This window comes from Rhinopithecus bieti, unplaced genomic scaffold (assembly GCF_001698545.2).
Source record: "Rhinopithecus bieti isolate Rb0 unplaced genomic scaffold, ASM169854v2 scaffold_41913, whole genome shotgun sequence".
Taxonomy (NCBI): Eukaryota; Metazoa; Chordata; class Mammalia; order Primates; family Cercopithecidae; genus Rhinopithecus; species Rhinopithecus bieti.
The window spans coordinates 6,628,235-6,640,551 of NW_016818964.1; the positions used below are offsets into that span (position 1 = coordinate 6,628,235).

Genomic DNA, 12,317 nt, shown 5'->3' on the forward strand with positions numbered 1-12,317 from the left:
TTTTTTTTTTTTTTTTTTTTATGGAGTCTTGCTTTGTCATCCAGGCTGGAGTTCTTGCTCTTTTGTGCAGTGACACGATCTTGGCTCACTGCAACCTCCACCTCTTGGGTTCAAGCGATTCTCCTGCCTCAGCCTCCCAAGTAGCTGGTATTACAGGCAGACACTACCATGCCTGGCTATTTTTTGTATTTTTTTAGTAGAGGTGGTGTTCTACCATGTTGGCCAGTCTCCAACTCCTGACTCTGTGATCCACCCGCCTCGGCCTCCCAAAGTGTTGACATTACAAGCATGAGCCACCATGCCCAACCAATGAGCTTATTAAAAACAATCCTTGTATCTGAGTGTATTATCCAAAACATGATTTAGCTACTATATCCATCTCCTAGCATGCCAGGAGATTCATAGCATTCCTTAAAGGGCAGAGGGAGTGAATTGTCTATAGGCAAATAAATAAGATAATCAAGATTGTGTTCAGTATTACCTTATGTTGTTAAAAATTGCAAAGGCTTTTCTGTACTGTAAGAAAACAGGATGTATGCCAAAGACAGAGCATAAAATCAGACTCTTTTCTAAGCTAGACTTTCATGGCTGAGGCTCCAGGTTGGATGGACAGATGCACTGGATGTAGACAGAACTGCCCTCAAAGTTTTACTTTCCTGCTTCCTCCTTCTGAGTCTCCTGAAAAGTCCCTTAAACTTGTCCGAGTTTCCCTATTTATAATACAAATCACTTTGAGGAATTCTTGAATTTTTATGAGGGTTCAATTGAATAATATATCTAAAGTGTCTGACTCAGAATCTGAAATGTAGAATCGCTTAATACAAGTCATTTTTTTTTTTTTTTGAGACTGTGTCTTGCTGTGTCGCCAGGTTGGAGTGCAGTGGTGCGATCTTGGCTCACTACAACCTCTGCCTCCCTGGTTCAAGTGATTCTCCTCTCTCAGTCTCCTGAGTAGCTGGGACTACAGGCATGCGCCACCACGCCCAGCTAATTTTTGTATTTTCAGTAGAGACGGAGTTTCACCATGTTGGTCAGTATGGTTTCCGTCTCTGGACCTCGTGATTCGCCCGCCTCGGACCCTACAAAGTACTGGGATTACAGGCATGAACCACCATGCCTGCCCAATACAAGTCATTTTCTATCCCTGCCTCTCCTTCTTCCACTCCTTCCTTCCTTCTGAGAGTCCAGCCTGCAAGGTCTAGAGAAGGCTTTAACCTCTGCTAGGATCCACAGGGGAGGGGACAAAAATGCAGTGGTGAGCAAACTCCATGCTGATTGGAAGGAGCAGTGCCACATGGAAGGAGTGCTGGGACCTCAAAGGGGAAGCTTAATGTCAGCCGGTGGGACTGCAGTCACCAGAAGCCACGCGTGTCTTCAGGATGTTCTGCGCAGTGTGACTAGGGCTGTGCCCCGGCTGCCTCTTCAAGCTCCAACTCCAAAGGCCTGGCTTGTGCCATATTCCCTGAGCTGGAACAAAACTCCCATGGCCTTGGACTCCTCGGACTCCACATGCAGCCACCATCCAGCTGGCCTCCGCCCTGTCACTTGCTATTTCTGGCATTTCTATTTTATAAAAGCCTGTGAGCTGGCAGAGAGAGGACTGTCTCGTGCACCCTCTGTCCTAGCACCAGACACAACACTGGCTTGTTATTGCCATGTGGGTAGAAGCACAAACCACCCGGGCAACAGTGCCACATTTCAGCCACTTTTCTCCTTCCAGGAGGTCCAAAGTCATATGCTGTTGTCTTCATGGAGACAGACAAGTCATCACAGAGCTAACATCAGGCTCTGATATGGCCTAGGCGTTGCCGCAGCTCATTGGCTAAGTCGGCCAGTAACAAGCCTGCAGCCACTGTCTCCATCACCCATGCACTGTTCAGCACTGGGTAACAGTCACTGAGTGAGACAATCGCACAGAAATTAGGGTCTAGCTAGGGAGGGCAGGGGTGCTAGACATTAAATAAACACACACACACACACATTTACATTAAAGTCCAAAATCAGTGTGGCCATCTCTATAAGTAGGACTAACAGGAGAGAGAAGATACATTTAGAAGGAGTTGTGAAGGGATGTGTTTCAGCCATATTGCAGCAATGGGCTTGGGGTAAGGATCTCTGGAAGGCTATTGCACCTAGAAGTCCATATCATTAGAATTCAGGGCTGGGTGTTATGGCTCACACTTGTAATCCAGCACTTCGGGAGGCCGAAGTGGCTGGATCATCTGAGGTCAGGAGTTTGAGACCAACCTGGCCAACATAGTGAAACCCCATCTCTACTAAAAATAAAAAAGTTAGCCGAGCATGTTGGCATGCACCAGTAATCCCAGCTACTACAGAGGCTGAGGGAGAAGAATTGCTTGAACCCGGGAGACGGAGGTTGCAGTAAGCCAAGGTTGTGCCATCACACTCCAGCCTGGGCAACAAGAGCAAAATTCTGTCTCAAAGGAGAAAAAAAAATTGAGCCACAGAATTTTCATAGAGGGAGCTTTTGGTTTTACACGGAAGGAAAGTAGGGAGGTCAGGAGAGGAGATTCCGCCCATCAGCCCACCAGAGGCCATGCTGCTCAGCTCTGGCTTCTACTATTCTGAGTACAGGAAATGTTGAGTCAAAAATTTTAGCAGATATTTTTATTTTCTCTCACACTGGATTCTGGGAGCTTGAACTGCCAGGACGTCAGTCAAGAGAAAGCGTCGGACACCCGAAATGACATGCAGACTTGCTAAAGCTCGTCTCACACACAGCTCTGCATCTATCCTTTTAGCCAGATTTCCTTTTCTCAGGCTGAGTCAGAAATTAAAATATCGAGGCTGTGCTAAGAGAATGGGGTAGAGCAACCAAAGACTCTGGGGCAAACCAGATAAGGACTCTGGGGAGTCGCTTGTGAAAAGTCACTTACCCTCCCTGAGCCTCAGTTTCTCATCTGGATTTGATGAGAAATTAAAATGGATTTGATAAAGCCGATCTCTTGCGTGATCGTGAGGACTAAATATGATGAAGTGCTTAAAAGCCCCTACTTAATTCAGGTATTGAAAGCATCCTGGCAATTTGTCTGTATTTATAAATGGACCTAAACTTTGTACTTTTAATAGATTAGTTTCCAACATAAAGTCTGTGGGAATCAGCCTCTGAAATTAAACTCACTTTCTCATTGGAACTTTTAAGACCAGGATTTCGTCATTCATTCCCCCACCGTGCAGATGGAGAAGCAAGTCAGAGGTAAGCACGTGCCTCGGGCACATGTGGAATCACATTCAGAGTTGACGTGAACATTTTTGGCTCTCAGAGATGCCTCTAGAATCCCATATTAAAAAAGCCTCTTGTTGACATAGAAAACTCATAAGCAAAGCTGTGAGTCAGCCAGGATATATCCTCAAGGTGGGCTCAAGTTCAACACACATGAAAGAGAAAGATATTTAGTTAGCTTTCTGAAATCCTTCTCATCTTAGGCCATTCCTCCACTGTAGAAGGCAACAAGATGCCTTGAAAAGAAAGTGATGTTAACCAGACTTACCTTCACATCCCCTACTGAGACCTTTCAACCTCTATGGCCTCGGGCACAATAATTTACTCTACTGCACCTTCGTTTTCTCATCTCTGAAATGGGAATAATGGTAAGTCTTCTTTTAAGAGCCAAATTGGATAAGGCTTGTGGAGTGCTTAATTAATGTCATACCCATTTCCTGAGATGGCATTTTTTTTCCCCCAGGCCATGTGATTTAAACCCAGAGCAGACCTCACTCTCTAGTGAAGCAGGACATCTAGAACTTTAATGTGCATAGAAACCACATTGATGGGGGAGGTGGGGGCTTGTTTAAATGCAGATTCTGATTTAGCAGGTCTTGGGTAGATCCACACATTCTACACATGTAGCAAACTCCAGGTAACATAGCTACTACTGGTCTAGGAATCTCACTTTGAGAAGCAAGACTGTGGTGGACCCCAGGAATGAAGAAAGATAGGACAAGTAAGTAAGGAGCTGCGGGTTTGGTTCATCTTCATCCTATACAAGCTCCATGCATGCACGGAAGTACAGACACATGTGCAGACTCATACATGCATGCTCACACGAACACACCCACATGCATGTCCAGGCACAGGCTCACACACATGCACACAGCAGGCCCTCACCTACAGATAAATACATATGCATATGTACACACCTCCCAAGTGCATACTCAACTACATGCAGGCTCACAGTCACACGTGTGCATGCAAGCACAAACATGCACCTGCAGACACATACATGTGTGTCCACACAAGCGTGCCTATGGGCACAGACTGCCGCCTAGCCATCCTTCCTCTCAGTTCGGGGCTGTTTTTCAGCACAGAGTTTTCATGAATGGGCTCTACAGAGGAATTCCTACTTTCACCCTAGATGGGTCCTGCACTGATTCCATCCACATCTCTCCGTCCCACCTCCTTATTTTACCTGAAGTGACAATGCTGAGCCTGTGACCCCAATGGCCAATGTGTTTGCTCTGAGAATGGAGCAGCCAAGAAAGGGACCTGCTGCTGGTTGAGAAGATCTACCCTTATTTCCACATTTCTCCTCTGGCTAAAAATGAGGACAGTGTTCCACAGTCTGCAGCTGGAGCTCTTCTTCTGTCTGTCACAGGGCATCCCTGTTCATGGGCAGGTCTTCCCTTCTCTAGCCCTTCATTTTCACCTCTGTAGTAATAATAGGCGTTATTATAATAGAAGTTGTAGCTTATTGCTCATTTATCACCATGCTGAGTATTTTACATGTTAATATGAGTTCTTATGATTCCTGACCCCATCCTTGTGAGAAGGCAATATTATTATCCCCATTTGCAAGTGAGGGAAGTGAGGCCCACAGACACTGGGGTAACCTTTCCAGGCTGCAATGCCGGGAAGAGGGAGAGCTGATTCCGACCTTGCATGCTGACCTACCACACTCAGGCCTCAGACTAGATGATGAGTGGCACGATCACCTCTCCCTCTCCCTCCTCACCCTTTCCTCCATGTCTATTTCTGCAGTGTCATGTCTTTCTTTGTTTCTCCTTTTCTTTTCTTTGCCTTCATTTTTATTCTCGTCTTCTCCTTTCTTCTCCTTACTTCCTTCTTGCCTTTTCTTGCGTGGTTCCTTGCTTGCTGCTATCCTCCTGTTTCTATCCACTTTGTCCTGGATGCCCTATGGCTGAGCAAAATAAACACCAACCTACTTAAAATGAATTTAGTGCTGAGAGCTCCATTGGCACGAGAAGGGGAAGTCTATAGAGTGAGGACATTTCTCAGTCTGTAAAATGACTGAGAACTTTCCAGGTGTCCACAGAGTTGACCCACTCAATCCTCAAGTGCTCAGAGGACACAATTTCACTGAACAGTACCTGCCACCATTGTGTGGGATTTCTACCTAGCACTGGCTGTATACTAAGGACATTATGTGAACTTTATCCTCTGGGCCTCAAAACAGCCCTCATACGTGGATGTGACAGTGTTCATCCCTTAGATGATGACCCTGAGTCTCAGGGTGGGAGGAGATTGTACAAGGTGGTCCAGGGAAATATGAGCCAGGGGTGGAGCTGCCTGATTGACTCTGTTGCCTTACGTTGTTTTTCATCTTTTAAAGGAGACAAAAGGGAACAAAAATAAGAAATTACTTAGAAAATTTTGCGATGAGAAGCATAGATGGTCATAGTCAAGAAGGAGAACAAAAGCCTGTTTCAAAGATGAGGACCCTGAGCTCTGAGAGGGGAAAGAGTTTGACCAGTACTTGGAGGCCTCACCCAGGTTCCCACCACCACCAGGGACCCTCATCATCACTACACAAACCTATGACATCTTCTCCAATGTAATGCCATCGTGGGAAATGAGCTGCAAGTCAGTGTTCTTACCTATCTTTGACCATGTAACATGCGCATGTGCACGCGTACGGGCGCGTGCACACACACACACACACACAATTTTCGATATTCTCATCAACATCTCCAGGTAAGCAAGGTGGAAATTGTTAGTGTGGCTGCATCAAAGATGCAGAAGTTAGTACCATGCCAACCTTGCTCAGCAAAGGAGGCAAAGCTGGGTCTCCACTCAGGGCCTGCAGCACATGCTACTCTCACTGGGCAACACTACTTTGGAATGGCCACCTTTGGGGGCTGGGGGAAAGATGAGTGCGTGAATCAAGAATTACTTCTGTAAAACTGCAGGCCATTTCAGAGAGTATCTGGACTGGAACATCCATTTACCATTGTCAACATATAGAAGTGGACAACACAGAGGTGTTAAAAGAATAGTGCGACATGTTAGCTTGATCTTACTTCGTTGCACCCTTCATGATGCTGCTATTTTAGTATGTCATCCTCTAGTTACCCAAAACTTCCCCCATCATCTTATTATTGCAGAACCCCGGGTCTGGTTTCATGCAGATCTCCCCGTGTTACTCACTGTAGAAAGATGATCAAACACAGAGTTTTTAGGACACTGGTGTGACTTGGCTTCACGGCCCCGTCTTTTGTTATACATTTATTAGCCAAGATAGATATTTCAAGAACACAGTCAGGCATGTACACTGGGCCAAGGCATTGCTGCCAGAAGCTAGGCTCTTCCATGATGAAATGTTTATAAGGTGATAGCTCTGTATAGAGTCGTCTCCCTGAAATTCACATAAGTAGCGATTAAAACCACTGCGGTCTAGCCCTATTTATCTTTTGGCCTCATCTCTTCACTGCTCCTCACCATCTTTTCTCGAAGAAGTATGGTTTTCCTTACAATTCCCTAATTGAGTCATGCTGGTTATAGACTTCCGTGCCTTTACTCATCTGCTCATTCTGCCTAGAATGTCATCTTCTCATTTTCAAGACCAACCAACTCAAGGATCCCTCTGACAATGTCACATCCTTCATCACAGCCCACCTTTTTTTATTTTCTTTTGAGACTCTGTCACCAGGCTGGAGTGGAGTGGCACGATCTCGGCTCACTGCAACCTTTGCCTCACAGGTTCAAGCCATTCTCCTGCCTCAGTCTCCTGAGCACCTGGGACTACAGGCGTATGCCAACACAGCCAGCTAATTTTTGTATTTTTAGTAGAGACGGGGTTTCACCATGCTGGCCAGGATGTTCTCGATCTCTTGACCTCATGATCCACCCACCTCAGTCTCCCAAAGTGCTGAGATTACAGACATGAGCCACTGTGCCAGGCCCATAGCCCACTTTTAACTCACAGGTGCTGATCTGCTGTCCTGTCCGCTGCAGCACATGGACTTTTTTCTCAGCCCTTATCTCCCCCTATTACTGTGATTTTCTCCAACCTGTCTTCTCCACGTGCTCATGAATTCCTGGAGATGATGGAAAATCCCTGAATCCTGGCACAAAGCCCAGGGCCTGACATGGAAAGGCATCTATGAAGTCTGGTTGAATAAAGGAGTGAATGAATGAATGAATGAATGAATGAACAAAATTAGCTAGATGTAGTGAGGCCTGTTCCACAAAACCACAACTGAAGGGTTTTGGAGAAAGCCTCAGTCTGCAAGGATGTCTAGATCTTTATTAGGCCTGGTCATTGGTGGGACTTGAACCTCAGAGCCCACCACTCCTATCACCTCTTCCCCCTCTCTTCTGCTCTGCTTCAAATGGACCCAAAGATGAATTAACTCAGAGAAATTCCCAAGTCTTCTTTCTATCCACATCCAGGTTAACATTGCCGGAAAGTGTTTTGCCTACCGAGGACTTGCCCTTCCCAACATCATTCTTGGTATGTGCTCACATTGACTCCGTATTGAGAGCACTACGTTTTATTCAATGCAGCAGCATAGCACAGTGGGTACACACACAGGCTGCAGAGTCTGACTACAGTTGTTCAAATCCAGTTTGAACCACTTCTCAGCTGCGTGGCACCAAATGTGTTGTTCGACCTTGTGAAGGCTCAGCTTCCTTGTCTGGAAAATAAAAAACAAAAACAATGTAACCTCATAGGATTTTAGGAAATTCAGAGATAGTTCAGGGAATGTTCCACGCATAATGAATGTTCACTGTGGATGATTTGTTAGTTAGTTTGCTTGAATCATGATCATTACTGGGACTCCAGGCCTCATCAGGTCGACATCTAGTCCTGTGAGCCCTGAGCAGAGGACTCAGTCATGCTGTGTGGGATTTCTGGCCTACAGAATACAGAGCTAATAAATGGGTGCTGTTTTGTGTTGCTATGTTTGTGGTGACTTGAGGGAGCTCTAGCAATCTGGAGTTGGAGATACTCTAGGCCTAGGCTGGAGGAGGCAGGGATGGGTTAAGGGAGATGCACGCATTTGTTTGCTTTTGGTTACAATGATTGCAAAGACAGCCCCAGAGCTAGAGGTAAGGGTGGAGACCACTGAAGGAGGCCAGCTCTCAGGGAGAGAGGCGTAAGGTTAGAGGTGTGGCAAGCACTCCACAGGGAGATTCTCTAATCAAAACAAGCTCAGGGGGATTCCCGGAATGATTGTATTAATTAGGTTACCCTTCATGATCAGCAATTGAGTCTTGGAGAAGGAGCAGAACTAATATTTACTGTGTTCAGCCTACTTGACAAAGGGATGTGTGTGTATTTATGTGCACATGTGTGTACACATGTTGGAAGTGGTTGAAAGGGAGAGGGATGTATTCATGTTCTGTACTTATAGAATATAAATGAATAATAGAAATTCTCACCTCATGTCTGTATTGGTTTCTCATCCTGCCTCCTAGAAATTATTTTTCTTTGGACCGACTATTTACATCTACAACATGGAATACATGAATGCTAGTTTTTAAGAGATAGATAAAGCATCATTGGTCAAGAATACAATATGAAGAAAACCTCCACCAGACCCAAGACACAGAGCCAGAGAGATTCAAAGGTTCCAATTGCATTGATTTCCACCTCCCCATTTTCCCCAGAGGTGGGGCTGTTACTGACGCCACTTGAATTCTGTAAAATTCCCATTCAAGGCCCAATGATCCGAATATACAGAATTCACAGAATCAAAACCCACTCACATCTGGCCAACTGCATTCACTCATGTAGAATGATCATGGCTGTTAAAATATGACTCTGCAAGGGTACCTCTGTTCCCTGCATTACCTGTTGTCATCACTAACTGAAGAATGGGAGGTGGGTTTGGCCACAGTTATGGGGATGGACAAAACGGACAGTGGGGAAGGGATACTAGAGCAAAGTCTGAAGATAAATATTTTTCCTTGGGTGATGAAGAATAAAGAATGTTCAGTGACAGGCCGGGCGCAGTGGCTCACGCCTGTAATCCCAGCACTTTGGGAGACCAAGGCAGGCGGATCACCAGAGGTCAGTAGTTCGAGACCAGCCTGGCCAACATGGTGAAACCCCGTCTCTACTAAAACTACAAAAATTAGCAGAGGGTTTGCAAGCGCCTGTAATCCCAGCTACTCAGGAGGCTGAGGCAGGAGAATCACTCGAACCCAGGAGGCAGAGGTTGCAGTGAGCCAAGATTGCACCACTGCACTCCAGCCTGGGTGACGGAATGAGACTCTGTCTCAAAATAAAAAATAATAATAAAAAAAGAGTGTTCAATGAAAATGGGGACAGACAGTGAGTAGGACCATACTGCAGACATTTTAAAAACCTAAGAAAGGTACTTTGCTGGCTGGAATTAGCAGTGGGGTGCCACAAAAGTTATTGTTCAGAAAACAGATCAGAACAGAATGTTCAGTGGAGGAATTGGAATTGGTGTCCCTCCAGTGAGGCAGCCCTCCATGGAGGCTCCGCCCCAGAAAATATCAGAGAGGAGCTCAGCCCTCTCACTCCTACTTCCAGAACAATGACAACGCTTTCTGTATATGGCCCTAGACCCAGCCCTGAGCCAGAAAAGAAGATGGAGAAGGGAACAGGGACAGGTTTCTGTCCTCACAATTGCCACACTTTAGTAATTTTGGGAGCTGTGCCCATCTGCAGTTCCAGCTAAAGACTTGAACCTTGTAGTCCACAGTATCCTGGGTGCCCCCGACACCCATGCCTGTGAAGTTATATGAGTTAATTCATGAAAACTTTTTGAATCAGGACCTGGTAAATAGTAACCTACAAAACCTGGTATTAACATTGTTTTGTCCTTATCGTTATGATTTCCTGTCAACAAACTCTACCCCTATCTCTGAGATTTGTGTGAACCATCAACTGTCTCCCGAAGCCATCTAGCCAGCCAGTCTAGTGGTCTAACCACTCTGAAGAACGGGCTGCTGGATATCACAATGCACTTCAGAGTATGTGAGTTTCTGATAAGCCCTGATACACAGAACACTGTCTCAGCCACTGTGGCCTACACCTGCTTGACTTTTATATATATATATATAAATATATATATATATAAACACTATTATTATATATAATATATATGTAAAATCACTATTATTATATATAATATAATGACTATTATTATATATAACATATAATGACTTATATATAATTATTATATATTATATAAATATATATAATGACTTTTGGTCTCATACAGAAATAGAGGTTCACAAGTCTGAAATTTTTTTCTCCTTATTCAATGAGCCTTTCCCTGAACTCTGCATGGATTAGAAAAATAACATCTCTCATCTGTCCTTTTATGCGGGACCAGGGAAACAGGATGGCTCATTTCACTAGTAAAAGCAACAATGATAGGGCCCCTCTGGACAGCCTTTTGGATCTTGTAAACTCTTCTGTACATGCTCACAACAACCACATGAGGTTGGCATTGATAGTCCCACTTGCTATTGGTGGAAGTGTGGCTCAGAGAGGCTGTGTGCCCTACTGGAAGTCACAGAGCTAGAAAGTGACCGGCAGGTGCCTACATTTATGTTGTCTAAATTTACAACCCATGCTGTTTCAAATATTTCAAAGTGCTTCTAAAATTAGAAATTCCAGGTGACTTATAAATTGTGAGTTGGGGTATTTATATACGTGGAGGAAAACAAGTCCCTGTCGATGTGACATGTAATTGAAATCAACCATAACTTGGCTCAGAGATGGGGCTCTGTGCAGGTGGTAATCCAAGTTGCTCTGGAAGGTGAGAGCTGTTACTGCCATTCCTGATGTTAATAGTGGCCTCAGCTTATACACTGGAAGAGCCTCCATCAGAAAGAGAAGAAGATGCTGGAGGCTTCAGCAGACGGGCTGTTTGCCTCTCACTGAAAAGAACAGCATCGTATCAGGGTCTGCTGGGGTTTAACAAAGCCCAGATAGAGACGAGAGTTGCCGCACAATCCATAGGAGAAAAATTAAGCAAACGCAAACCTTTCTTGGAGAGCAGAGCTTCCATATAAAGATTGCCACTTGGTTGCTTGTTGGCACCTCTCCGCGATGGCAGGTTTTCACCCGAAACCACCAGAGCCCGCCCCGCCCCTTATCTCTGCGCTGGCCCTGGCGGAGACTGCAAAGAACAAAACGCACACCGTCACGGTGCTTCCAGTCCACGGCCCCTAAAATAACTTCTCGTTCTTTGAGTCTTGGGAAGAAGAAAAACACTTGGTTTGTGTGAGACATTCAGGTTGCGTTGTTCTTTGTGGTTGTGGTGGTGTTTTTTTCCTTGCTGAAAGGAGAAAGTTAACATTTGTTCCTCAAAACAAGTCTCTTCTCCATCTGGAATCAATGGGGGGGCCCTCAGCGGATCGCCCCTGAGGACTGGCTGATGTTTATAAGATCGTAATCCTGGGGGGGACGGGCTGGCTTAGGAGGCTGGTAATGGGATAAGAAACCTCTCCTCTCCAGGGCACCAGCTGGAACCCAGCCCAGGCTCTTAATGACGGGAAGTCTCCAGCTAGCGGATCAGGAGACTCACTGTGAAATGAGCTGGCGGGCTGAGGCCAAGGTGGCTCCGGCTCCACCTCCCCCATCCCATTCCCTTTCGGGTTCAATGTCAAGGATTTCCACATTATGTTGAGGAGGCGCTGGGTCTCAGGGTTGAGCCAGCGATTAAGGGGTTGGTGTGGCTGAAAGGCAGGAAAAATGGGAATGAGTTTGTTTACCATTACAAGGGAACACATGTTGTTTGAGCACCTACTGTGTGCACCTGGCATTGTGCTAGAACAGAGAACATATTATTTCATTTCATTTTCACAGCAGCTCTGAAGCTGGTAATGTTGTCCTCACCGGGACAGATGAGGAAGCTGAGGAAAAGAGAGTTTCAGAAATGTAAGCCCAGGTTGCACAGGTAATATGCCTTTCTGATTCAAGAACCTAGTCTTTCCACTGCAGACAGATGATACTGAGCTCCCTCCACTGCTGGAAGTTTCCTACCCATGGTAGACACACACACACACACACACATACACACACGGCCTTCATCAACAGCAGCACTCCAATCATGCCATAAAAATTGCTCAC

The 12,317-nt window shown here is 45.5% G+C and overlaps 1 long non-coding RNA gene across 1 annotated transcript in view; it reads right to left on the minus strand.

The window, feature by feature from the left end:
• Positions 1 to 6,888: 6,888 nt before the first annotated feature.
• LOC108519080 (uncharacterized) overlaps positions 6,889 to 12,317 on the minus strand; it is a 54,772-nt gene continuing 49,343 nt past the window's right edge. Inside the window, exon 3 of the long non-coding RNA XR_001882512.1 lies at positions 6,889 to 7,896. This is a non-coding gene — a long non-coding RNA (uncharacterized LOC108519080). The remainder of the gene's footprint in view (positions 7,897 to 12,317) is intronic.